Source organism: Symsagittifera roscoffensis, chromosome 4, assembly GCF_963678635.1.
Source record: "Symsagittifera roscoffensis chromosome 4, txSymRosc1.1, whole genome shotgun sequence".
Classification (NCBI taxonomy): domain Eukaryota; kingdom Metazoa; phylum Xenacoelomorpha; order Acoela; family Convolutidae; genus Symsagittifera; species Symsagittifera roscoffensis.
The window spans coordinates 22,584,582-22,609,892 of record NC_087065.1 but is presented as its reverse complement, the minus strand read 5'-3'; the positions used below and the strand labels follow the sequence as shown (position 1 = coordinate 22,609,892).

Sequence of the window (25,311 nt, the reverse complement as noted above, 5' to 3'; positions counted from 1 at the left end):
TTAGAAAAAACTCAGGGAGAAGAAAAACTTACCAATAGTGTAGTTGTAGCTGTGGATTTACAGCAAACAACGTCATATACGCAGAAAAAGAGAACAACAAAGAGTTGCTTTCTATGAAGAAAAAATGAGATCTGCGATGCGCATTACAGAAGGATTGAGGTCCACGGGGAAAGGGGGCTGTATGGTTTGATAAAATTCAACAAACAAGGTACGCTTCTTTCATCGGTCCGTTCTATCCCTGGAATGTTTATGACTCTTATCAAAATTTTGACTATTTTGAAACAATTGAGAGTTCAAATATCAAACAAACACACAAATAACAAAAAAAATTCTGGAGAAAATATCGAACTATGACTAGATGTGCCAGTCGGTCATTTAGGAAACAGAATTATCATTCACTAATCAAGAATCCACTTAAAGAGCTCATAATGGAAGCTACTGAAGAATAGAGACGACACAAAGCAGAAAAACAAAGAAAAAAATTATAAATCATAAGGGATAAGTAAAGCAAAGGATTCAGAATCCAAACAGAACCGCGATGGTCTAGACATTATTAGAAAATCTTGATCTGCATATCATACGGAGGTAGTCATGGTAATAAGGTTCGGCAAGAGAAGCCAGGACAATCAAGTTGCACGACCATTTCTAGTAACATTCAAGGACAAAGAGGGTTTGATCGAAATCAATGCGAACCTAACAAAGCAAATCTCACAAAAGGACGCAGACATAAAAATAAAAAGTTTAAGAGTCACTCCAGATAGGAGTTTTAAGGAAAGAGAAGAAGTTCGAAAATTCGTACAAAGGGCAAAAAATTTAAGCGAGCAAGAAACAGAAAGTTTTGTGAATCTGGTCAGAGGGATGCAAATAATCGAAGTAAAAAAAGAAATTCAAACAAAACAGAACCCAGTCATCGGAATATGACCATCTGACACTCAAATGTAGATACACATACTCATGACAAACTGAACAAGCTAATTATGTTGATCGATGAAATAACAAAACGAGCTGTTCATGCAGTAGTACAAGCTAAACCTAAGAACTCATAACAGGAATGGAGCCCAGCTTGGCATAAAATAAGAGACTACAACATCGAAGCGCTTAACATGAACTCGAGCGACAAGGGACGTGGCTTGATTGTATAGACACAGTAGTATTGATTGTTATTTAAGCGACAAACACCCAAGTTTTGATGAAAGCACAATCTGTGATATCAGTTTGGGATAAAAAAAAAACTTTAGATCTCGCCGTTGTAGACAGAAGCCTTCATTCATTTGAAGAAAAGAATGATGACTTGAACAGACTCTGAAAAGACCCATGTAGATCAAGCTCGAGGCACTTTACCTTAATTGTTGGAGATGCAAACTTTAACCAAATAAATTGGGATCATGCAAGTACCCCTAAAGGCTAGGAAAGCAAAGAACATCAATTCCTTGAAAAGGTTAGGAATACTTCCCTATTGAAGAGCCAACAAGAGTAAGGGGAAAGATAAAAACCATCTCAGTTGGATAATGTTCTTTCCGATGTTGGGCTGAAGTTTCACCTCCTCTAGGGAAAAGGGACCAATCACTTATTGAATTGAAGATCCCATTGAAAACGACTTCGATGGCACTCGAATGGCCTTTGAAATTCAGAAAAGGAAACTACGATCGAATCATAAAAAAATTTTTTATCGGTATAAACCTGATTGAAAATCTGCCAACTAATAATATCGAGGAAGCTTGGACCTATTTTAAAAGCGCGATCGAACAACTTTCAGAGAAGTATATCCCCTAAACTTAATCCGTCCAATCAAACATGAAATAAACTCCAGCGAGCTTAAACCTGTAGAAATTAATCATGGGAAAAAGAAGAGTTTGAAATAAATTTCGAAGAAGCAATCGTGTTATTGTTTCAACTAACCACAAACAGAAAAGAAGATATGTGGCCGCAGAAATCAGAGCACAGTATCTTGTGAACGAAAAACATAGATCGGAAGAGATTAAAACAAACCGAAAAAAAAAATTCTGGAAAAATTTTAGGCAGGAAACAGTTGACTGAATCAATACTAGCATTTGTTGAAACAGACGGCACACTAGCAACACATCAACAGGTTTTAGTGATGAACCAGATGGAACTTGGACTTTGCGAGAAAACCCTTTTTTTGGACCAAGACAGCAATATCGTCAGCAAGTTTACTCGTCAAAGTTACCAACACGTAAGTCCGAATTTATTCTTTCTGGTCGTGTTCGAATGTGAAGTCAGCATTTTCTCAGGTCCGCGAGCCTTCAGGTGCGAACCAACATCGAATCTACTAGAGAGTTTGGTGGTTCCTTGTTAACAAATCATTGAATTGCCTAGTCTTTTTAAAGGGTGGACGGTTCTCAGATCCTTGTCTCTCAGATGAATAGATCCTTGTACTGCTGTTTCATTATCTCAAAATTGTTATCGCGTATAATCTTGCCTACCATTTTTCAGGCAACGAGAAGTTCAGAATGAGAAGGGCGCTAAAAAGTGTCGCTTCACGGCTCACGAGCGGAGACACGCATTATTATCATATCAAGTCCAAGGTCAAATTTGAAGCTGCACGACCTAGAATGAAGGAAAGGAACTGTGTTTGTGGATGTAAATAAGGAATTTTTGGTATTAATTTAAGCGTGAATAAAAGTATTTTTAAAGTTGGAATGTTTGCTATAAGGAATTTCACAATAATTTTTGCAATTTTCTATTGTGGTTAGTGCGACCCTTTGCTGCTGAATTTTTTAGTTAAATGGTGGAATCACTTTCGCCACTTTTTTTCAATTCTTGATTTATATCACAGATGAGAAAAGGTTAGCGAAATTGGCATAGTCGAAGATGAGTCGACTAACAATTGATAAGCTTTGACCAGCCTTGAGAAGAAGTTCGAATTGATAAGCTTTTCCTTTCACTGTCTCTCAATCCACCAAGCTCATGTTTGTTAACATGTGTATAAAGAGTATCATTTTTTATGCATCCCCTGTTTGGTTTCCTTCATTATGTTATATCCGAAAACTTGAAAGTTTCAATCGAAAGTGTCTGAAATGGGTCATTGGTTCAATACCCTACAAAGACCAGTTATTTCTCACAAAACTCTGCCTATCTGTTACCATCTTATTTTCAACGATGTGTTACTGTTCTACAAAATGTTACATGGTCTTACAGAATTGCCGTTTTCTGCGTATTTCTTTTTTAAGGTGACCACCAGCCGGAAATCCACCATCCTCTGCTAAATTCAAACAGCAAAGAAGTGGCAGACTGAGAAGTGGCAGCTTCTTTCATCGCGTTGAGAAATCGGTCAACGAGTTGATCGGTCTTGGTGTAGACATCTTCGCTCCCCTCGAGTCTTTCAAGAGAAGAGTCAAGGAACTTCTTTTAGAAAGAACTGCGTCAACTTTTGATCAACTGAACTTGTGTTCATGGTTCTTGAAGTGCACCTGCTCAAACTGTCGATCTTGAATTGATATTTTTGTTTTTATTTTTGCCTTAATTTATTATTTAAGGGAATTCATTCTTTCTTCTTCTTGATTTGGCAGAACTGCCAGACGTTGGTTCTCTTTCTGGTTTACAGCCCAAAAACAAGAACCGGACTGGATTAGCCAGAGGAGATATGATTATTAATGGCGTATGGCCCGTCAGGTCTTCAAGATTCGGACTGTATACGGACACTGGGGATGGGAACAGATAATCAACTCTGTGAATTAATAGGGGAAAAACTGATTGCAATTAATGGGATGCAATTAATTGACGCGGTATTTTTCTAATTGATGGTAAAGCAACCAATTAATTGCCAATAATAACACGTATTAATAACACTTATTGTAACAGTATTGTAGGCCTAATGTAGCCCGAAAATTCTTTCAGTGAGTGAATGACATCGACTTTTGACGGCAAGCTTGGAATGTCATTTATTCCACTAGTACAACAGCCAACTGTGGGGCAAAAGATACGGAATTTTGTTATAAGTCATCCTCAAAAAGCAGAACAATAAACTGTTTTCTTGAATAAATGTTGAATTTGAGAAAGCCCATTAATTGTAATAATTGATTGATAGAAAGTCCTCATTAAAATTAACTGATTGCCTTGGAAAAAACTCAAATAAATTGCAATTAATTTTTGAACATCACTGCTCGAGAGGTGTCCTGGGGCTGCGACATCTGAGGCTTTCGAGTAAGACCTTTTCCGGCGTCAAAAGAGCCGGATCTAGCCTGGCCGGATCGAGCCAACGTTGGATACAGGAGGGAGCTGGTTACCACGACAGGCAGTCTTCACAAACAAGCCCACACAAGACGGCACAAAAAACAGACAGCTCAGGACCCATACCTAATGCCGGATCCCTTTATAAACTTTTGGGGAACACATCCTGTGTTTGCAGCTTTGTCTATATCGCCATGTTTGATGGGACCCGGCGTTAGGGTGATAAGTGAAGCAATAGGATCGTCTGGTCAAATCAGCGCCTCCCTACAACTAACCCAAGGTGCTATTTTTCTAATGCGTAAAACAAGGTAGTTCAGAGGAAAACGCTGATTGTTACCGACAGCTAGCGCGCCCGCAACTGGTCGAATCTTCAACACTCCTATCTTTTTAGTCCCGAGAGGACCTTGAGATTTGGAATCAGGAGATGCAGCAGAGGCAACCTCAAAACTATCTCAATATCTATTACTAGCTTGACCACGTTGCTAGCGGACGGCAAACCTGTAAAACTTATAGGCTACGCTAGAGCTAATTTGGTAATGTGCGGCCAAGAATACGATGTGCAGTTTAAGGTTATTCAGTCTCTCGTCACTCCGGTTATCATTGGCAATGATGTGCTTGCGGAGCACGAGGTTGTGGAGTTCCGTCCAGGTGGAACCAGGGACAAGCTAACTTTCTGCGCTGGTTCTCGCTTGTGTGCTTATACGGTTATTTTCTCCGACCGCCTTTGGGCGGGGAAGTCTGCAATTGTCACCAAATCGCGTAGATGTGCTCCTGAGAACACGCGTTTTATGAGGGAAGAAGTAGCGAGGCTGCTTCACAGTGGCATAGTTGAGGAGTCGTGTTCGCCGTGGCGGGCCCAAGCGTTTGTAGTAAGCGGTCACAAAAAGCGAATGGTCGTGGATTACTCTCAAACAATTAATCTGTATACTGAGGTTGATGCCTATCCGTTCCCAGACATAGATCTCATCCTCAAAGCCGCCGACAATAGCGTTTTTTCAAAGTTGGATCTAAAATCGGCATACCACCAAATTCCTCTTCGTATCGAGGATAGACCTATGACAAAATTCGAGGTCGATGGTAAATTGTACCAATTTACGCGCCTTCCGTTCGGAGTAACCAATGCCGTTCCAGCATTTCAACGCATTATGGATTCGTTTGTTGACAAACACGCGCTAGAAAGAACTCATTCATATTTAGATGATGTCATTATTGGTGGCCGTGATAAGGAAGTACACGACCGTAACTTGACGCGTTCCTTTCAGCAGCTAAATCTGTGCAACTCACCATCAACGAGTACAAAAGTGTTTTCGTGTCACAAAAATCTCGTTTCTCGGTCACATCATCGAGAAGGGTTGCAAAAATCCCGATCCTGAGCGTTTGCAGGCTCTTATAGATTATCCTGTTCCGTCAACGTTACCTCAGCTTCGCCGCTTGCTGGGCTTCTTCGCCTACAACTAGAAATGGATTCCGGATTTCTCTAACAAAGTCAGACCACTCCTTTTGGCATTTCAGAACAATGTTATCGCACTTCAGTTGCCGTGTTTGAGCGCTATCGACACCATCAAGGATGACATCGCTAAGTCCTGTCTAGCAAGTCCAAATAAGCAGTTTGGCCCTTTGCTACTTGAGACTGATGCTTCTGGGTCTCAGAAAGGGGCCGCTCTTTCCCAAGCTGAGCGACCAATTGCGTTCTTCTCACGCACCTTGAGTCAACCAGAGCAAAAGCAGTCGACCGTAGAGCGTGAGGCTATGGCTATCGTGGAGTCTTTTCGCAAATGGGCTCACTTCATCAAGGCTATTGATACAACTGTCAAAACGGATCAAAAGTCTGTTTCATTCATAGTTTCGCGGAACAAGTCGAAAATTAAGAACGACAAACTAGTGCGCTGGAGATTAGAATTGTCCGAGTTTAAATATTATATTTAGTATCGTTGTGGCAACGACAATGTTTCGGCTGACGCCCGTTCTCGGATTCATGTAGCTGCTACAACATCTTCCCCGCTAGGCGACCTTGTCGACGTGCATAATAGCCTTGCTCATCCTGGCGTCACGCGTCTATGGGAGTACATTCAGCGACATAATCTGCCTTTTTCGCTTGCTGAGGTTCGTGAAGTTGTTGCCACTTGCAGAATTTGTTTTGAATGTAAGCCCAGGTTTTTCAAACCTTCCCAAGCTGGCCACATTGTTAAGGCATCAAAACCGTTTGATTTCTGGGAGTTGATATAGTAGGACCAAAAGTTCCGTCTGCAAAGTCACAAAGCCAATTTGTTTTCACGGTAGTCGATGAATACAGCCGCTTTCCGTTCGCCTATCCCTTGCGGAACATCACATCTCAGGCGTTAATTGCTTGGTTTTCTCAGCTCTTTGAAATTTTTGGGTCACCCGGGTTCATTCATTCGGACAGGGGGAGTCAGTTTACATCCGCAGTTTATATCCGCATAACTAACTTATTAAATAGTTATTTTCAGTTAAAATGAATAACAGGGCAGCCGTGGTGGCCCTCTATTTCTAACTACTGATTATCACTACACCAAATTCAACAAACCTGGTCTCTGGGAAAACAGCTTCTTCCTTCTCTTCTCCATCTCCAGTACCAGCTGAGTTCTTTCCTTATTTCCTTATTTTTATCTCTATAATAGAAATCATAGCCGCAAGTTCCCTTTCTCACTCAATCGAACAAGGTCTAACCCCTGAACAGAAAAATATAGTAAAGCAAATTGTCTACGCCGAGGGGGGATTTAACCTGAACCCAGGGACGAACTTTAAATTTAAAAACGTTACCGATTATATACGAGCAACGAGCAAATCTATTATACTGATCAACAATTCGATCACAGAGTTTAAAAAGATCAAACCCCTTACGACTCAGCAACTCCTGGATACTCTCAGAAGCTTTATCAATCTGTTTGCTATTGTCTACTGTCAGCGTACGGGAGCAGAAAATATATTCGACGAGCTACGAACTCTTGACACGATTGTCATCGACGTTACAAAACATCTTATCAGTAAATCAGAGAGTCTAGACGAAAACATCACAGGACTTTATCGCGAGCTTCACCAGTCATCTGAATTAGAACTACGATCTCTCTCGGTAGTCTTGCACTACTATCCGAACCTTCACGCGATCTTCAAAACCCGCTCCACGAAAAGCAAACCATCGAAGAATCGACGAAGAGCCAAGAAGAGGCGCTCAGCAACCCCACAATAAAACGGTTAGTAAAACTCGTACTGGTTGTACTCTTTGAGTCCTTTGACTCGGAGTCCCTTTTCTAGTTTTACTACAATAGTATATAACTGAGTGTACTCTTTGAGTCTTTTGACTCGGAGTCCTCACCAAACAAATATGAAACGAAATCGTGAAATGACCACTGATTCCGTATGCGAAACTTGCCAACAAAAAATCAAAAAGAATGAAGATACTTTCTGTTGCATCGTGTGTAATTGCAAAATGCACCTGACGAAAAGCTGTACCAGCCTAAGCGATACAGCAATCAATGGTATTACGACACTGGGAAAAAACATTGCTCTACTCTGCAACAAATGTGTGGTTTCCAACGGATATGAGAGACTCCGAAAAGCAGTCAGTGACGCTGAACAAACCTCGCCGAAGCAATTCAAGAAGATTGAAGAGGACATGGACGAACTCAGAAAGAACGTACAGAGATTAAAACGCTGTTCTCCCAAACCACAATGAAGCCAAATGAGATCAAATCAGAAGCAAAAACCAAGGTACCGATAAACGCAACGCCGAAACAAGAAAATCAAAACGGAATCCGCATCCGCGGCATCCCTGAACTAAACGACAAAGATCGAAGAAAAAGACAAGAAAATGACCTCCAACAAGTAAAGGAAATCTTGGAGCACATGCAAATTGTGCCAGAGATAGTTGATCTGTTCCGGATGGGTCAACGACAGGAAGGCAAGGACCGAACCATACTGGTAAAAGTCCCAATTTGGCAGAAACGACTAATACTATCATCCGCTTGCCGCTTAAAAACATATGACAAACCTGTGTTTGTCAGCCGCGAGCTATCAGTGGATGAAGCAAAACTTGAAAATCAAGCACTGCAAAAACGGCGGGAGCTCATAAACGAAAACATTGATAAACAAAACCTGCGCATCCGCGATGAAAAACTCTACCAGAAAATAGAAAACAGATGGACAGCAGTTGCAACCGAAAAAACGGAGAACTCAATCTCCAATTGACTAGAACTCTTTCCTAGCCTACTCATCTACAACGTCCGAAGCATACTCGACTACAATCGAAGATCAAACTTCGCAAATGCGATAAACACAAGCTGTCAATACCAACTACTTTGCCTAACCGAAACATGGTTAACCAACAACATAACAGACGACTCCATATTCTTGCCTCAATTTGAACTCTATCGATCTGAAAGAACTTCAAAAGCCGGTCTATCAAAACACGGAGGAGTTCTAATTGGCATCAACGCCAACATACCACATAACCGCATTGATACAGGCATGCAAGACTGCGTAATGGTTCAACTCAAGATATCTGTACCAATACTTGTCTGCTGTATATATTGTGCCACTGTGTATAGCCCATACCGATGGTCACTAGATCAAATTAACTCATTGCTGAACTTAATAAAAGCAACACAACGCGAGCAAGGCATACAAAATCTTGTCATTGCTGGAGATATCAACTTCTCGTGTACAAATTGGAAATCACTCTCATCAAAATGCGAGTACGAACAAAGCATCCTAGACAAATTCCATGAATTAAACCTAGAACAATTCATCATAACCGATACTGGAAAGAGCCTGGATATCCTGCTCTGCAACAATCCTGATATCATACTAGACGTATACATGGACAATCGGCTCAAAAACGACTTCACCTCAGATCACCCACCTTACGGCTCAAAATTACATATGAATCACAAAATAAACCACGAAAGGGTCCCTCTACCCTCCCAAAAATACAACTTTTTAGGCTTTGCCTTCAAAAAAGCCAACTGGAACGAAATCAACGAATATGTGCGAGAGCACCACTTCAACCCATACTGCTACAGCAACGTTGATCTCCTGGTAGATCAGTGGTATAATTGGATCTACGGTATTATAGTCAAACACATACCCCGAACAACCCAACATAGGAAACATCTAGCGCCCTGGGTTTCTCCCACGAGCTCAAACCTCATGAAAAAAGTAGAAACTCTCAGACGCCAAAGTAAAACAAATACCCTAAAGATCCAGCAATTACAAACTGAATTGTCCTTATCGCTCTCAGCAGACCAATGCAATCATGAAACAGAAATTTTCAAGTCTGGAATCTTCTCAAACGTCCAAAAATACCTCAAAACTACCATGAAAACAAGCTCAATCCCAACTGAAGTATTTCTTGACGATAAGTCAGCTAATACCGATATCGAAAAAGCCGAATTATTTAATCAGTACTTCCAATCCGTTTTCAGTAAGAATCACCACGATTATACTCTCACAGAGGGACAGCCCAAGCTGTCGATGATTCATTTCTCAGAACTAGAAATACAAGTCGTTCTCCAATTGCTGGACGAGAGCAAGGCCAAAGGACTTGACCGTATGGGGAATAATCTGCTGAAAAAATTATCAGACTCCCTACCAAAGTCACTGCATCTCATATTCAACACAATTGCAAACAAATGCTAATTCCCATCATTCTGGAAAACAAGCGAAATAATCCCCATATTTAAAGAAGGGAACAAACAAATGGTAGATAATTACAGGCCGATCAGCCTCCTCGTAGCAGTATCCAAAGTCCTCGAGAAACTTATTTTCGACAGAATGTAACCAATCTTATCCACCGCATTGTCCCAATCTCAACACGGTTTTCGGCAAAGACGCTCATCTATAACAAACCTAATCGAATACCTGCACAAAATGTTTGTGATTTTTGACAATAGCAACTGCCACTTCCTAGCGTCATTTTACCTCGACTTCCAGAAGGCTTTCGACAAAGTAAATCACAATATAACGATCGAAAAACTCAGCAGAGCTGGAATAACAGGCCCAATATTGGATCTAATCAAAATTTACCTGACCGGTCCAACCCAAACAGTACGCATCGGCAGCTCGGTCTCAAGCCAACTGCCAATTTATAGTGGAGTGCCACAAGGATCTATTCTAGGGCCACTCCTTTTCTTAGTATACATCAACCACTTGCCAAAATGTGTCATGTCATCGTGCTACGGCTATGCGGATGACTATAAAATTATGGGCACCGACCCGACTACCCTGCACATTGATATTAGAAAAGTCTGGAAGTGGTGTGAAACCAATGAAATGCGCCTCAATATGACCAAGAGCAAAACACTAGTAATTAAGGGCGAGTGCAACCTAAGTATATTCTCGTACAAATTCGAACAGCCTAACGAACTTAAAGATCTTGGAATGATAATGTCAAAAAATCTTAACTGGACTTCTCATGCAAACAATCGTGCGAGCAAAGCACTGAAGGCCCTATACTGCATCAAAAGAAACTTATCACCTGCCGCAACCATGAACAACAGGAAAAATGCATACAAAAGCTATGTAGTACCTATCGTTAGCTATGCATCATCAGTCTGGAAACCCTCAAAGCAAGATCTTGCCACCTTAGAAAAAGTGCAAAAGAGAGCAACGAAATGGATACTTGGAAATAAACAAATTCCTTATAAATCGAGGTTAACCACTCTTCAATTTCTTCCCTTGTCTCTTTACCAAGAAATGCATGTACTACTTTTGTTCGCGAACATTCTAAGAGGAAAGACCGACCTGGAATGGTGGCGATTTATAGAAATCACTGAATCAAATCGACCGAAAACAACAAGACGTTTCAACGCGAAGAACTTTCGACTTTATAAACGCGAATCTGATTTCTGGCAACGCGCATGCAGCCTGACAAACATATTTCACGATCACCTGAAATATGAAGTCCTATTAAGTGACTCGTTTAAACCAAAAATATCAAGAGTGTACTGGCAATTCTACGAGAAAATCTACAATGAAGTCGATACCTGCACCTGGAGAATCAACTGCGGATGCACAAGATGCTTAAACTTCAAAAAACTAAACTCATTAAACTAAAATATGATTGATCTCATAAACTTGATTCGGGAGCTAAATCCCATGGATGTATCCTAAATTCTGTTTTATTATTATTATTATGATTATTATGATTATTATTAATTCGAAGAGTTTTGCCACTCTCGAAGTATATCGCATTCGCGCACGACGCCTTACAACCCAAAAGGAAACGGCCAAACCGAACGGTTTAATGGCATTCTCTGGAAGGGTATAACCTGTCTACTGCATTATTGTCGACTAAGTGCTGGGATGTGGGAATCATTCTCACCCGAAGCGTTAAAAGCCATGAGATCTTTGCTTTGTACCGCCATAAACGACACGCCACATAACAAGTTGTTCAGTTTCGTAAGGCGCGAATCTCGCGAGATTAATCTTCCTTTGTGAAGTGCAACTCGAAAAAGACCTGGGTATCTGGCTTGACAACAAACTGACATTCGAAACACACATCACTAAAAAAGCCAATGAGGCAAACGGCTTGATAGCAGTAATTAAGAAAAGCTTCACTAAAGTCACGAAACAAGTATTTTTAAACATCTACAAATATTTGATACGGCCACACCTTGAACTTGCGAACATAATCTGGCACCCAAGACTGATCAAGCATCAAAAGATCTTAGAAAACGTACAAAGAGCGACGCGTCTAGTTAGTGGTATGAAAAATCTATCCTATTACGAACGCCTTAAAGAACTGAATCTATCATCGCTGGAATACAGAAGGAAAAGAGGGACAATGATAGAAATGTATAAAATCTGCTATGGTTTGTATGATAGGAATGCCACTGCGGGACTATTCGAGCGAAATGATAGGGATTCTAGAGGTAACGCATGTAAAGTAGTAGTACGTAAAGCAAATCTAGAAATGCAAAAAAAATTTCTTCACGATTAGAGCACCTCTCGACTGGAACAATCTGCCACAGGAAACAGTGCAAAGCAAGACCATCGGCGAATTCAAGGGGAAACTGGACAAACATTGGAAAACATGTACGAATTCAAACGGAGATAGGAAAAAAACATTTGAAATGACCACAAGAGGCACTGCCTAATGGTCATAAAAACTTGACTTGACTTGACTTTGTGGCTCTCCGCGGGCAAGAAAGCAGGTCTTCGTAACTTTGTTCGAAACAAAGACGACCCCTTAATTGTGCCTGTTACTATCGACCAAGTAATCAACCGATATTTTGCCAGAGTTCGCAAAGAAGATGGTAGGCTGGACACTGTTTCTACAACAGCCTTGGCTCCTGGGGACAATGGTGTCCCGTCTCCTGAAGATACCACGGCACACGAAATGGGAACTGACCATGGTGGGCAGGCAAACCCACCATCAATTCCTATCAGCCAAGAGGACGGGCTTAGTGAATCCATGGAGCCGTCTACAGTCCCGTGTGACAACCCGGAAGTATTGAACCCTGTGTGCGACAACAGTAGTATTGCTGAACGAAGAGCTATCCGTTCCAGAAAGCAGCCTGATTTTTTTTTAATTTTAAGGTAATCAGAAGGTCAAAAGTATCATAGTAACCGATGTTACAGGCAGGAGTCCCTTCATCCTTGGAATTTTCTAGATATGGAAGTGATAATGATAAAAAAAGGTGACAAGTGTTTAAGTCCTTTTCAATTAAAATCGATACGGGTTACGTTTCTTCCATAAGAACACGCAACTCGACACGAGAAAATATAATATACAAGTGTTACAAATAAAAAATTTTGTCAAAAGTTATTTTGTCATTTATTGTTCCGAGTACGCAAGCGGCGTTCGCAATCTGTATTGCCAGGGAGATTCTCTGTTTTAAAAAGCTGCCTGCTCTGGGTTCCTCAGTGCATATCCTCGGTTCTTACAAAGCTTGCTTAAAAAAATTTCTGTGCTGGGTTCCGCCGCGCCCTCAATTTCAAAAGCTAGCGGTTAAAAAAGATATCCATCATTTACAAGATCTTTATACTTGTCAATTTTTCGCTCTTCCGCTTCAGCGGCAGCCGTACCAGGGTTACAAACAGACCCGGCAATAATCCTACAAGGAGCTAAGGAATCTATGTAACAGTCGCCTACTTCGGTCACATCACATATGAGGCTTAAGAAAAATAGGCCCTATAACCATTGGCTCAAGAGTCGGGGACACTATCTCTTGTGTTTTCTACCTCAAAAACGGTCGGAGCCAAATCAGTTCGCTTGCGACATGAGACTAGAACCCGTTACAGCTTAAAGGCCACTAACAAAATACCCCCCCCCCCACTCTAGAAAATAAAAATGTCCCCATACTTAGGTCTCAAAATACCCAAAATACACGAACGCCGTTAAAAACCGGGTCGGATCAGTCCGTATGGTTATTTTTATTAGACAGTGGAACTTTGATCCATTTCAGATGGATCAACCTAAAACTCGCCTTACCTCAACATACTTATTATAAAATGCACTCGGGAAAACTAAATTTGGTACTTACATAGCAGCACACTTGAGAAACAGAGTAATTAAGCTAATTAAGAACTCTAGCATGAATATAATCGAATATAATTCACTAAGTTTTCTCACGATAAGTTCCAACTGAAGGAAATGAGTTTTAATTCAAGAATGTAGTTTTGGATCTGAACCATTGGGAGACTTCAGTTGTCTACCTTTCCTTTGAACGTTCACTCTGGTTCCGTTGACTCTTGATCTGCACTTGTAATTGTTCTGTCTCCTATATCAGATAGGACAGCTCTACTCTCGTTTTCTACGACGGAAATTGCGAATAGCAATTTCCCACTGTTTTTATTTGATAACTTTCCCGCAATTGTAATTCGGTTGTTCTGACTTTAGATTGATGTTTTCAGTTGTCGCGAGAAAACTGAGCATGACAGGCTCCATTCAAATTTTTGAAAAATTAAACTTCATTCCAAAACCACGTATTAAGTGTTCCTCAAGGTCAAACTTCCAGATATGACCGACTGGCACATACTCCCCGGACTCAAGATCGATGTCCTCATCGCGTGCTGCTGTCTGTCAGTGAATCCCCAGGAACCCGAGTGTTGCTCAGGATACAGTGCCATTGGTCATTTACAGAAGTTTGCAGCAGACTTAAGTTTATCTACACCCCAAAATTCACAACCATGTAAAATTTTCACACTATCGCTAAACAGCAATCAAAATCTGCACACACCTGCACCTTTGAATTTTCGCTTTTTAAGCTAGTAATTTAAATTTTCTTTTGTCCTATTCAATCAGGAAATTGTCATGCAGCATTTTGATTTATATAATAGATATAAGCTATTAATAACAATATCTCATTTGTTAAAGATTCTTTTTCGTGAACCTAGATTTCATCCAAGTTCACCCTCGAGCCCCTTTCCTTCCCTCTCAAGACTCAAGGCTGCTCTAGAATTCCCCATTGAGCCACTTGCTCATCTCGTGTTCTTCGTCTTCGAGGTACTAGACCCAGACGTATTTGACACCGTGATCTGCCTCAACAGTGCCTCTTCGTCATCGGAGCTAATCACGATCTCTTCCCAGGCTTTCAGCTGTTCATAGGACCGCATCCATTCCCTTTGCTCCTGCAGTCTCTTCGCTTGATTGGGCAAATTCTTCACCCTCGACTCTCGGTTCAAACAGAAGGAATTATGCACACTCAGGCTCACGTTCTTCGCCAAGTCTTCCTCTAGTATCAACTCTCTCGCCTTGGTGTTGTTTCTGGACACTCTACCAACTCTTTTCCACCCCATCATGATCGCATTTCGATGGGTCAGCAGAGGTCTCATGAAAGCCTCCGGTCCTATCTCGGCCTGGAACTGTCCATATTCCTTTTGATATTTCCTCATATGATCCTTCGTTACCATGTATAACCAGGACGTCAACGTCGCTCGAAACCAAGGAAAGAACCTTATGCGGCTCCATACGTGTCTGACTTCCATCGGTATGGCGAATACCTTGCATGCAGTCTCAAACAACTCAAGTCTCCTGCTGTAATCTATCGCGTAAATCGACTCCGCCGTTGGCGTCTTCGATTCCCGATACTTCGTTACATTTTCTTCAATCCATCGTAGAGCCAGCATCGTGCTCACCACCAAGATGGTCACCTTCTGCTGATGATCGGGCAGTCCTAACGACCTGATTTCTTCCACATCCCAGATCAGGCAGAGATTCGCGTGATCCGAGTACCACACCGTTTGTGCTAGACAGTGGCATGGACATTCCCCATGTGTGAGGTCAATGCTCCTAAGGTTGCGCTCTCCCGAGGCTTCTAGGAGAGGCTCAAGTTCCATCATCTTCTCGTGTATCGCGTCGTTCTCTTCCATGTTTGGAGCACCGCCCATAGGTTTCCCGATCACGTTTTGTCTCTCGTGGTCACTTGTGTTTTCACCTTCCAAACCCAGAAGTTGTTGACCCCAGATTTCACTCAAAAAGTTCCTCTGTTCCTTCGGCACTGTCCCTCGGATCTTCCTCAACAGCTTGTGTGAATGATGCGACATCCGAGCCATTCTTACACACTTGGGCACTGAGAAGGCCTTGTCTATCAATACCCTTTGGCTGGATACCTCCACCATCGCCATGTGCAATGGATAGTGGCTGCCACATAGATTGGCCATCACTGACCCAACTAAGGACTTCGTATTTAGAGGCAGACCATAGGCTTCGCTCATGGGAAATCCCATTTCCGCTTCAAGTCCAACCTTTCAGCTCTTGATGTGTTTCTGGGTTACCTGAAACACCCCGGGTCAACGCGGTCACCAAGTGGTCTTCTGACTCTAGCCTCTCCAGTGACTGGAGACTGCACATTCTCGAGAAGAATCCCAGAGCTGTTGCTAGGTTTACCGTGGTACTCGCGTAACACTCAGCCACTATCTGTATTTCACTCTTCTCCCTCTCGGTAATGTCTTCAAACCAGGTGACTAGATCTTCTTTCTGGAAGGACTGTATCCTGACGCATGACCGTCCATCACAGGTGTGCTCGCCATTTCCACACGTCGAGTCAAGACAACTGCCCGGCTCCATTTTCTTCACCGAACCTAGTTTACTCGTCGCTTCACTTGACTCCTTCGCCTGAGGCAGGATCAGTCTGTGCACTATGCTCAATGTCGCCAGATCTTCGTCCTCCGCCGGTGCTAGTCTCACTCGCTCCGTGACTTCCTCGATCAGGCTCGCATGGGGTTGTGGACACCAGGAGGGCCTCAGCAATTTCCACACCACTCCCAGATTCGTGACCAACATGCCATTCCCATTACCCATTTTCAGTTCGACCCTTTTACTTGAGCGCGGCACACTTATCACCTCTGGTGTTTTCTCGAGAATCAAACCCAAGCTAGGTCTGTCTCACTCCACAGTGTCTATTTCCACTATCTTCTCTGTCCAGAACTTTAGTAGCTCCGCCACCTCGTAGTTTCTGTGAGCGCCTCCGGCTTCCGAGTCCAGGAAAGGGTTGTACGCCATCACCATCACTCCAGACACATACTGGTACTCTCCCTTTTTATTGGGTTTCAAGTACTCTCCCGACGAGGCCAAGTTACGGTGCACGTCGTGTTTCTCCTCAAACTTCTTGTTATAGAATCTCCGTAACTCGTCTAACTTCCTGTGGCTCTCTACAGACTGCCTGGAACCATCCTCCTTTTCTATCCCAGTACTCTGGTATACATTCAAGATGACTGCTGAGACTCTCCTTTCCATTGCTATGCTCCCAGTTGCTCTTTGATGACATGCTAGGATGGTGCTGTCAGTCCTCACCGACATTATCCACCTCATGAAACAAGTAGCGTCTCTCCTCCTTGCCAGGCTCAAGCCTGATTTATCACTAGCAACGTGTTGCATCAATGTCTGATATATTTCTAGACTTTTTCCACCCAACTTCAACTTGTCGTGCGAGGTCAGCGTTTCCAATTCTTGTCCCACCAGGCTCCACCCGAACATCAATTGTCCTGCTGTTCTAACAAAGGGATTTGCCATCAATGGCGACGCCGATGAGGATGTCCTCATCGCTTCTTCAAAATGATCCCTCAACAAGTTCTGCCAAGTTCTCCTCAGATGGCTCCCCATTTCCAATTTGTTAATCTCAGCCTTCTGCTGGGTTGCCCAGTTGCGTCGTTTGCGTGACACTCCACTGTCGAGCTTCTTTAGGCAGTCTTCCAATTCCTTCAATGTTTCCAGGGCCACCCACCACGGTCGGGAGGTGTTCCTCGTTTTATTTTTCTCGAGAGGATCGCTAGTTACTTGCTTCCCAGTGGCCTGGTGTTCGTTTGAGACACATTCTTTGCCGACGTCCACTTCCCATGTCTGCCCGCTCGTCAAACCTCGCTTCATCTTCGTCCTCTGAAGCTTGAAGTCTTCTTCCGTTGTCGAGTTGGTGGGAACCTCCATCTCTCTTTCTACCTCCAGCAACTTCCTTGGTTCGTAGCTACTCTTGTAGGCTGCTGTCTTCCATCGTGCCAGAACCATGAGGGCCGTCTCTCTCAAGTTTTTCTCCGAGACTGCATCCGCCGAAGGACTACCTCACCCTTCTACCTCTCTCTTTTTCTTGCGAGACTTCACGTCTTTACTTGGGGGCGTTGCCGTTATCATCACTGATTCGGCCTCTTTGTCTCCATCCAACCCTTCCAACTCTTGCCTCCCCCTGCTTGAGCCTTAAGGATATTAGTACTTTGAATTATATTACTAGCTTCGACTTTATCCCCCCTTACACTTTAAATTATTTTATTGACAGTTTTTTGTTTCAGAGTAGAGCTTTCTTTACATTCGTCTTCTTTGGTCTTCAGTGATGCCTTTCTCAACTCGACCATCTTGCTCAGCAGTTCTCCTCCAGCGTTTTCCTCCAGACCTGTCCCCATCAGGACAGGTTCTCCGAACTTCACCACTGTGTCCCACAGTTCTTCCTTGAAATCATCTAGTGTGATCTCGCTATTCTACCTCTCTCTTTTTCTTGCGAGACTTCACGTCTTTACTTGGGGGCGTTGCCGTTATCATCACTGATTCGGCCTCTTTGTCTCCATCCAACCCTTCCAACTCTTGCCTCACCCTGCTTGAGCCTTAAGGATATTAGTACTTTTAATTATATTACTAGCTTCGACTTTATCCCCCCTTACACTTTAAATTATTTTATTGACAGTTTTTTGTTTCAGAGTAGAGCTTTCTTTACATTCGTCTTCTTTGGTCTTCAGTGATGCCTTTCTCAACTCGACCATCTTGCTCAGCAGTTCTCCTCCAGCTTTTTCCTCCAGACCTGTCCCCATCAGGACAGGTTCTCCGAACTTCACCACTGTGTCCCACAGTTCTTCCTTGAAATCATCTAGTGTGATCTCGCTATTCACTTCTCGATTAAACTCTCTCAAGAATTCTCGCCAAGCGTCCTCATCCAGAGTCCCTAGGAACATGGTCTTGTTTCCCTCGAAGGTATTCTTTTACCTATCTTCTGCACTCAAGAGTATCATTCCCATATTGGAAGTCTCACTCATCAGTGGCAACTCTAGATTTTTACGGGGAGATGAGGTCAGAGGTGGTGTGGCAGTGTCTGCCCAATTTTCTCCGCTCAGATCCTTCAACAGCTCTTGAGTGGTGAATTCCTCCTCTGATGGTTTTGGTTCGGGCGTGTTCCCCACTTCCATATCCTCCCCTGCCTCTTTGAGAGTCTCATCCATGCTTTCTGCTCCTGATTCGACTCTACTTCTCTCAAGAGTCCTCCTGAACCAATCTTCTACAGGGCTGCTTCTTTTATATCCAGGGGGTGCTCACCGACAGGGGTGATGGCGTCGTTGGATCCGGTTTCTTGTATTCCGTCAGAGCCACATACAACGGGCCTGCTGCATCCAGCTCCTGCCCCTCCTGTCTCATCTCCACCGGTTCCAGTCCGTAAGGTGCACGGTATCTTCTCGTGGCAAACTTCATCTCGTCTTTTAGTGCAATGTGTCCTTCTTCCACAATCATCCTGCCGTCGTCCCACAACGGCAACATGTTCTCCAAACCCGCCCGCTCAAGCTTTCTCAAGACCTCTCGTATCTCGAACTTTGGGGGCAATGAGCCTCTCATCTTCTTCGCTGGGGTCGTCCAGGAGTGTATTTTTATGTCACAGGTGTGAAAATAGACCGCTGCAGTGTAGCCGATGAATAGGGGATCCCAGCCATCGGTGAATTCTCTTTGCTGCCCTTCCGCCGCTGCTCTCGCGAACAGGGATGGGACCACCAGGGAACTGTTCATTCCCAGTGTCATTCTCCTTACCGTTGGGATCTCTGGAATGGTTGTTGGCAAGATTTCCTTCTCCAGTAGCTCTAAATTGTCTCTAGCTCCCTTTTCACCAACTCGAAGCTCTTCTTCCACGCGGGAATCCTCAAGACCTCTTTTCCGCTCGCCGTCAGGGGGTTCAGGTTCCAGAACTTGGGATAAGTTTCGATGGGACCTTCGCGTTTACCTCCCATCCTACACTGCAGTTGCCCTCGGAAATTGTACACCATCAACTCTTGATCTTTCACTTTTCCGAAGAGTACCATGTTACTCATTTGTGCCCTCAGCACCTCCTGCTGACACCAGTTGAGCGTTGTCCCATCCAGTACACTTATGAGGCTCAAGTGTGTCACGGAGTTGCGATAAGCCGTCACTAGAGGATCTGGAAACGCGTATGTCACGGCCGGTCCATAAATGCAGGTTACGACCTCCTCCAGCCCCTGGATTATCCCCATTGGGTCCGATCTCATCGCCAGGCACAGGTCTGTCAACAGAGGCATGCCCCCATTCACTTTCCTCCATTCATCTCTCGTCTTCGGATTTTTTTCCTCACCAGTCATGTGTCGGTTCTGCATCAGGAGGTTTTCTTTAGCCCTGCAGCACACTTATATGAGTAGGTGTCAATGCTCGAGTGGGTTTTCCCCATCGACAGGGGCTCCCCATATTTCGTCAGTCGATGAAATGACACCAGTTCACCATGGGTCAGTAGCACCAGTGCCAGATACCCGTCAATCAGGAGTGTTTCCACACCCCGACTGAACATATACGCTGGACCCATATTGTATAGGTACCTCGGGTAAACTAGGTACAGTGCCAACAACAAGCTGATGGGCATGCTCAGTATTTCTTGTACAAAGGCTCCAAAGATGGTCTCCTTTGCACCAAACACTCCAGCCATGAACTCCTTTCCCCAACAAGGACTCAAGAACTTAAGAATCTCGTGGTCTCTTCTCGTCTTCAGCTCGCCCTTTGCGTGCTCCCTCCAGAATCTTCCGATTGTGACCTCATTTGCAGCTGTGACGAACCTGGTCACCATCATCTCCCTACTCTCAGCCACTTCCAACTGCTCCTCAAGAGAACTCCAGATTTGCTTCACAAGAGGTGGGGCACTCTCCTTTGTCTTCTCCGTAGCGTTTTCCAGCCTTGGTGTCAGGAACGGCCACCTGCCTCTTTCTTGCGTCAATCGATACACCATCGACTCCAGTTGCTTCTCTGTTGCAGCCACATTCTTTCTTTTATTGCTCGGTCCCCTGGACTTACTGGTGGAGCTCGTGATAGTCAAGTCCATGCTTCGAAACCACAAGCTGGCCGTCAAGTGATTTATTATTGGATGGTCGTCCCCTATAGCCGGACTGAACTTGAGCTGTCTGGCGAAGTTCGATATCTCTAGCAAGAGGACCTCGTCCAACACAATGAGGTTATCTGCTAACTCGTAGAAGCCCCTCAACGCGTGGGACACATCTGCACACGCCGCCGCCAGTTCTGACTTGCGAAGCCTCAAGTTCGTCGGTTCCAACTTCCGATTGGGAGCTGCCATCAGGATCCGCCATGCATTCCCCTCGGCTATCAAGATCAAAACCGCATACACAAACTGCAGAGCGGGAGGCATGCTCGCGTACCCGGGGGACGTCGTGAACACCACTTTTGTCTTAGATCCAAATCGTGAGTTGACGTTCTCCTTTACCTCATTCATGGCTGCAAATAACGTCTGCATCGCTTCCCAGATTCTCTTCGGCGCTGGTTCATCGCCCTTGAGCTGCTCAAGAAACCCAGTCGCATGCAGGTGGTCATTCATTCCCGCAAACAGTAATAGCTCGGGCACGCAAGGCATCTCCGATTTTATTGCTACCACCAGGGTTAACATTTGATTCAGCTCGGCCCCTGGCAGTGAGTATACCAAAGTCTTCGGCCAGAACAACTTGGGAGACGTTAACTCGAAGTCCGATCCCGCTACGATGATTACCCTCGCAGCAGCTAGATCTGCTCTGTCGTAAACTGCCAAGGTCTTGGCCAATTGGGTGTTCCCGCAGGGGAGTTTCCTGTATCTGGGGTCGTCCGCCAACCTCGTGCCTTCATAAGCGGCATCTGGCAATTCCATTTCTCTTGGGTCCAATAGTTTGTCTACCACCCTCAACTGCGCTGGAGTTGCCAACCTGATTTTGGCAATGCTCGTTCGATGCTTGGGGGGCTCCACTATGAGTCCCGGAATCCCCAGCAACTTGAGAGGCCTGTAATTGATAGGTCCCATGACTAATTTTGTGGGAGTCCCAGTGAGATCCGCCGTCTCCATTATTCTCGCTCTTGAGAAATGCGTCTCCTGAGCCTTCAACCAGTCCACGCACTGGTGTCTTCTCAAGTCCGCATGTGACACTCGCTCGAAACCCAGAGCTTCCGCCAACTCTTGTCCGCATTCCAGGTCTTCCAAGTCCAGCTCCTTTACCTTTTCCAGATATCTCGACCGACTGGTCTCCGCCGGTCTCTTCACCCTCTTGCTCTCCACCACTACCACCGAGGACACTACCGAACTCTGGGGTGCTCATGACGTTGCCTCCTCGGCCTCCATCGGTGCGACAACTGGTAACCTGGTCCGGCTGCTCCTCGAGCTGTCTCTAGAATCGGCCGTCGCCCCCAGGCGACTGGATATGGTTCTTGAGGTGAGGAAAAGTGGATTTGGAGGTGGTCCGAATGTGAATTACCCGTCTCCAGCAATTCTGCCTCCAACGCGCTTATGTGCCTTTGGAAGACATTCTTCAACCATTCCACTCCCCTAGGCCTGTCAAAGTGGATCCCGTCTGAGGATGCATCGTCGGGAAAAACAGATCGCTCCATCTGCTCGGCTACGTCCAGCAATCCAACGGGAAGGACACTCCTTTGATGTATTTGCCTGATTACTTCGTTCAGGTTTCGCACCTTCGTATTCATTTCCATCGCGTGTTAGTCCGCCTTCATGTTGTAGGGAATGGTACACACCGTGAGAATGGCAGAATCCATTTGAATCCGCAATTCCTCAAGGATGCAGCTCATCTTGTCATGTAGCCTCATCACCTTCCTTGACTCCCCCCTGGACACGTCATTCGTCCCGATCATTAGAGTCACCGTATATACTCTTGCCATCCCTAGCATCTCAAGTGATGCCAATATCTGTGGCATCGCAGCTCCAGCGAAACTCAAGATCTCCGTTTGCCAATGTGATTGAATCCGGGTCAGCACCCGCAGCAGGCTGTCCACTATGATTAGATGGACCACACCCTCTGATACACGTGGCTGCGTGAGGTATTCCACCCAAGCCGCGTAATGGAAGCAATCCTTCCTGACTCTTTGTGCCGTGCTCCAATCCATGCGATTGTGCCTGTGGTACCTGCCCTCCGTGTTCTTCTTGTAGCCTGAGATTACCACACGCCTGATCGGTTGCTCCCTCCAACTGCTGGACTCTCACGATTTCTTAGTTGTGGTATACCTAGGCAGTGCGATGTCCATCAATGGACGTATCGGTTGTGTCTCTAGGCCACGCAGGGAGGACGTTGACTCAGTCGGTATCCATACATCCAACCCCTCATTCATATGTTCCTGAGCCGCGCGGTCAAGGTTAAACCGCCCCTTCGATCTGGGAGCTTCGTCCACCTCTCCATACGTGACTCTGGTCTTGAGCCGGTAACCATTCGCTCCTTGGGCCTGGCTCCCTTTTGCATATCGAGCTCGCGCTGTCGTTGCTGGATTCTCTCAAGTTCCGACTTCAGCTGTTCACAACTCGCGGCATTCTCTCGGACCCTTTGTTTTTGCTGATGCTCGGCGCTTGGTCCTTTTCGATGACCGCCTGATCTCTCTCCAGATTCGCCTGATTTCTCTCGAGCTTCGCTTGATCCTGGTCAAGGTTCGCCTTGTTCCTCTCCCTCTGTGTCCTCTCAAGTTCTCTCTTCAGAGTACTGAGGTCCGGATACGCTTCTTCCGTTTATTGCGCTCGCGTCATCGATGGTGTCTTACTCGTGCTCTGGCCCGCTGATCTTGCTGATGGTCTGATCGGTAGTGAGAACTCCCCTGCGCCATACTCGGTGTTATTGCTCAAGCCAGGGTTCCTCGCCTAGTCGAATCCCCTCACTCCTCCATCCACATTCCAGGACAGCTATCTGGTTTGCTCTTGGTTGGATATTCCCTCAGTGGTGTAGCCGACCATTAGAACCGCTTCGGTTGCAGACTCCCGGCATTCGCCCTGCTCTTCCAGTTGGAGGATGGCATTCAGCATCACCGCCATTCTCTCATCCACTTGGGTGTAATCCAGATCCCTCAGGCGTCTGTATAGCTCGTCAAGCGTGGGCCTCTTCAGAGCCGCGGGCATGGACTTCCAAAATCGATCTGCCACTATTTCTGGATGATCTTGCTCACGTACCAACTTGAGAATTACCTTACCAACTTGAGATTTACCTTACCACTCGAGAATTACCGTACCACTTGAGAATTAGCGTACCAACTTGAGTACTTGAGAATTATCTTATTCAAGCGTTGTTCAACTGTGTGTTCGTTCAAGAACTTCTTTTTGTTTCAATTGAGTATAGTTGGGTAGTCAATTTGACTTTACCAAATCAATCTGAAAGAAACATTTGATTTTTAGACTAACATGCTATGTTCCTAACCTAAAACCCCCCTGCCATTATAGTTAAAACCTTATCCTTTTCGTTCTACTAAAATAACTCATTTGAAAGTTTTCTAAAAGCATGCAGATTCATTTTATGTTTTAGCACCATCAATCATTTAAAATTTAATTGTCATGCCAATCACTTTTAAGATCCTTTTACCTGTTTTGTACCCCAACACCTATCTTGAGATCCCTTTATGCTCAACTCAAGACCCCCATGTACCTGACTTGGGCGACACTCAGGTAGTATTTCTTGTGCAGATGTACCATTATCTCCGTTTCCGCGAAGACCACGTGTAGGATAGCATATAGTTCCCTTGGGCTCAGTTTGCCCCTGTTCGGGTCATAGACCGGCATTGAGACCTCTGTTATTCTTCTTTCGATCATGAAGTCCCGCAGTTTCGTTAGTGCCAACATTACGTGTTCAGGATCGATCGTGTTCCTTTCACTGACCCTCGTGACCAAGAAGCACATGTATTTGCCTGGGACTTGTGCTACTGATGGTGGAAGCGCAGCCATTCCTCCCAGTCCCCGGTCTCTGTCTAAACAGAAACTCCACGTTCTGGTACTCTCTCTTGAAGTCGGCCTCCAGTCTTGATTTGAAACTCATGTCCACCATGATACAGACTGCGCTAGTCCTGTCTGACAGAATGAAGTCGCTATCCGTTATCAGGATGTTCTCCGAGTATTCGTTGGGTATTTCAAACTTCATTTTGGAATTCCGTCCTATGGTAGGCTCAGCCTCCTCCCCATCCAGTTCCAGTCCGCTCGTTTCTCTCACTTCCCTGAGTTTCTTTATCATCAAATTTTCGGTGTGGGTAAGTCCTACCCCCACTCCCCTGACAAAAATATTTATCGACGTCCCCGTCGATGGTGCTGGGTCCAAATATTCTGGTGGAATCTCGAGTGGCCTGTCTGTTGCTGTCCAGCCGAAGAGATGATCCTCCGTTTTCATGTGCTCTCCCGCTGATACGTCAACATGTTGTATGGTTTGTCCTTCGCCGCTTCCGTTCTTGACATCGCGCATCCATTCTAATATCCTCAAGTTCGTATTCTCCCTCCTCTCTATCTCGCTCTGTTCCAAATCCGTCTCCCACTCTGGTGTCGAGTAGTCTTCCTGTGGGTAGTGTTCATTATCATTGATAATTTGCCATTCACCATCGGCTGCCAGTTCGCCCACAATTAGTAGCTCTTTGCTTAGGTCATCGGGCTGTATCTTGTCAATCAGGAAATCGTCTCCGTACCTTTTGTA

General features: G+C 44.6%; 2 protein-coding genes across 2 annotated transcripts in view; one reads left to right on the top strand and one right to left on the bottom strand.

Moving 5' to 3' along the window:
* LOC134844416 (UBX domain-containing protein 1-like) overlaps nt 1-25,311 on the bottom strand; it is a 583,758-nt gene that overhangs the window by 40,176 nt on the left and 518,271 nt on the right. The gene's annotated exons all lie outside the window — the stretch shown is intronic.
* LOC134844457 (propionyl-CoA carboxylase beta chain, mitochondrial-like) overlaps nt 6,636-25,311 on the top strand; it is a 293,941-nt gene continuing 275,265 nt past the window's right edge. The window contains exon 1 of the mRNA XM_063861155.1: nt 6,636-6,649. The gene's annotated coding sequence lies outside the window, so the exon portion shown is untranslated. The remainder of the gene's footprint in view (nt 6,650-25,311) is intronic.